Genomic DNA, 3,356 nt, shown 5'->3' with positions numbered 1-3,356 from the left:
GGCATCGTGAGCTGCTTCTCCTGATAGTCAAAAAACAAAAACAAAAACAAAAACAAAAACAAAAACAAAACAAAAAAACACCTCTCTTTCTCTTTTTTTATACAGACCTTAATCTTACCACGTGACTTTTCCTCTTGTGACTAGTTCTGACTTGATCTTCTCTTTCTCCCTAAGGGCCAACTTCCTTCCCACAGCACCACATGTTGAGTTAGGCAGGGCTTCCCCGCCCTGCTAACATGTTAATCTAGCTGCCTCATCTGTAGAGAAGAGCCCCTTGGACTGACTGACATGGGAGAACACAATTCTACTTTTGTATCAGGATCACATTCTTCCCTGAGAAACCTTGCACGTAACTGACTATCACAGGTTAATCCCTGCCTCTGGAAACCCATATGTTGAGGTCCTAACCCCCAGGACAGCACACAACCTCAGTGAGATCTTTGCAGTGACCCTAACCCAGTGTAACTAGTGTCAATAGCAGCAGGGATGGAGTCACAGTTTAACTTTGTAACCCACAGCAGTCTGAAGGATTCTCTTTATCCCTTAAAGCTATCCATGCATAAAGCTAAATCTTTGGGTTTCCATGCAGAAAGGAATTTCAGGATGAGCCAATGGGAAGAAGAAGTGTGATTTATTAGAGAGGTTTTAGCCCAGGGGTGGTAGCACATGCCTTTAATCCCAGAGCTCAGGAGGCAGAGGCAGGTAGATCTCTGAAGGCCAGCCTGGGATACAGAATGAGTTCCAGGACAGTCAAGGCTACACAGAGAAACCCTGTCTCAGAGAGCGGGGAGAGAATCAAACTATATTTTTTAAGTACAAGAGTTAAGAGAAAGAAAGGCATTTTGGGAGGAAAGTAAGAAATAGCCAAGAGTGTGCCGTGTGGGCATCTCTATATCTCGAGCCTCCTCATCTTTACAATAAGCACACACACGATTGTGGTGGGTTTTGAAGCTAATATCTTCAAAAGGTTGCTAAAGGAACCTGAAGGAGATGACAGGGTAGTTCCTGAGCGCACCTGGCATGATCACGGCTGATAAGTTAAGACTCTAGATCTCAGGGATGCAGGAAGCTTGGATATCCCTGATGCTAACAAAAACCGTCTCACTTGGCAGATGCCTAGAAAGTGTCTAGGGGAAGGGTGGGACCCTACCCATGGCCATATGCAGCCAGACTTAGGTCTGGTCCCTTGTTATTTAACATGAAATCTCTGTCTACCTAAAGGATGTTGTCTCTGCGTTGGCAGCCTTCACAGCAAATGCCACTGGTGCTTGCTTCTTAGACTCCAAGACAAGGGGTTCTTTTCCCAACCCACATCTCAATAGTCTTTCCATTCTATCCTGCCTCACTTATACAAAGGGTAAGTTTGGTGGCATGCATACCTGTAACCACAGTGCTAAGGAGGCTGAGGGAAGAGCAGTCTTGAGTTCAAGGCTAGTCTGGGCTACACAATGAGTGACGTTATCTTGAGCAGGGGGTAAGCCCCTGTCTCAAATTAAAAGGTGGGGGGCCTGCCGGGCGTGGTGGGGGTAACCCCCTGTCTCAAATTAAAAGGTGGGGGGCCTGCCAGGCGTGGTGGCGCACGCCTTTAATCCCAGCACTCGGGAGGCAGAGGCAGGCGGATTTCTGAGTTTGAGGCCAGCCTGGAACTACAAAGTGAGTTCCAGGACAACCAGGGCTACACAGAGAAACCCTGTCTCCAAAAACCAAAAAAAAAAAAAAAAAAAAAAAAAAAAAAAAGGTGGGGGGGAGTCAAGGATAGGGGCCTATCATAGTAGTGCACACCTTTAATCCCAGAGCTCAGGAGGCAGAGGAAGGGGGGAATCTCTGAGTTTGAGGCCAACCTGGTCTACAGAGTGAGACCTACTCTCAAAAAAATAAAGTAAAAAAATAAAATAAAAAAGCAGAAAGATGGTGGTATGAAGACAGAAGAGAATAACCTCTAAGTTAAGGGGCAGAGTCTGCCATAGACTCTAGGAAGAAACCAGTCTCCTCACCAACATGTTATTTTAGAGCCTTGTTCTCAGAAATGTGAAAGAGAACATCTGTATTCATTGAGCCACCCAGCATGTGGTACGTTGTCATTCCCTGGCCAGCTGGTGGACCTTGAGTGTGATTGAGGATGCCATGCTGGGGAAACGTGTGTGTGTGTGTGTGTGTGTGTGTGTGTGTGTGTGTGTGTGTGAATTCTGATTTCACTCTAACATTCCAACTGCTAAGCATCAAGCTTGTACACAATGATTCAGGACATTGACATCGGACCCTATAGGCTCAGCCAGCGCGTGCCAGCAGGTTGTCAGTGCCTTTACTGGCTTCCAGTGCTCTGTGCCCTGAGCAGACTCTGGATGCTGAAACCCACTAAACACAGAGCGATGGTGGGCAGCTTCGGGCAGGAAGATAGCAAGAACCAGAACGCTGTCAGTTGGCACCTGAACCTTGAACTTTCAGCTCCAGTAACAGCAAGGAAGTCATTCCTGAGGAGTTCCTTGGTCCTGTACTTTGCTCTAAACAGATTAAGAAGCACTCAGAATGGTCTCTCTATAGTCCACGACTACAATCCCAGCCCTCAGAAGCTGAAGCAGGAGGATTGTAAATTCAAGGCCAACCTGGAGAGTAAACAATAAGCAAGCAGAAACCACTCCTTTTGCCTTGTGGATCTTGACCACAATTCTCCTCCTCCTCCCCTGCCCCTCCTTTTTTTGAGACAGAGTCTCTGAAAACATTAGTTCAGAAAAATACATAATTTCTCAACTATGCGAAATATAAGGATGCAATGCAAATTATCTGAGGGGCTTCTCGAATCTAAAGGGAAAAAAATCAGTCTTGCTGAGAGACAACTTATCAGAAAGATACTAAGTGCGGAAGGTAGAGATTTAGGGTGTGGCGTTGATCTCAGGAGATCCCACCCACCTACATTTTCTTGTTGAGGCTTACAAAGAGCAGACAGATTCCTGAGGTCAAGATCTGCCCTGTCAGAGGGAATTTAGGTCCAGACCCAGAGTTGGTAGAACTGTTAATTCCAGGGTGAGATTCCACCCAGCTAGCTTAAGTCTGTGCAAAGGCCGACAGAGCTCTGAAAGTTTTTGCAATATTTAAAAAAAAAAAAAAAAAAAGTGTGCTTGCTTTCTTTCAAGAATTAAGGGGCTGGAGTCATGGGCAAATCAAAAGGAAACCTGGAGTAGATGACTGGATTGATATGTAAAATAACAGACTGGGCTTATGATCTGCAGGAGAAGAGCTATCCAAAGAATTTTTTGGAACAGCAAGAGAGAACTGTTTGGAAAACCGTCTTGAGCAGAATGGGAGGGAGGGGGAGGAAGAGAGAGAGAGAAAGAGAGAGAGAGAGAGAGAGAGAGAGA

The sequence above is a fragment of the Mus pahari genome, chromosome 9, assembly GCF_900095145.1.
Source record: "Mus pahari chromosome 9, PAHARI_EIJ_v1.1, whole genome shotgun sequence".
Taxonomy (NCBI): Eukaryota; Metazoa; Chordata; class Mammalia; order Rodentia; family Muridae; genus Mus; species Mus pahari.
This window is presented reverse-complemented; position numbering follows the sequence as displayed.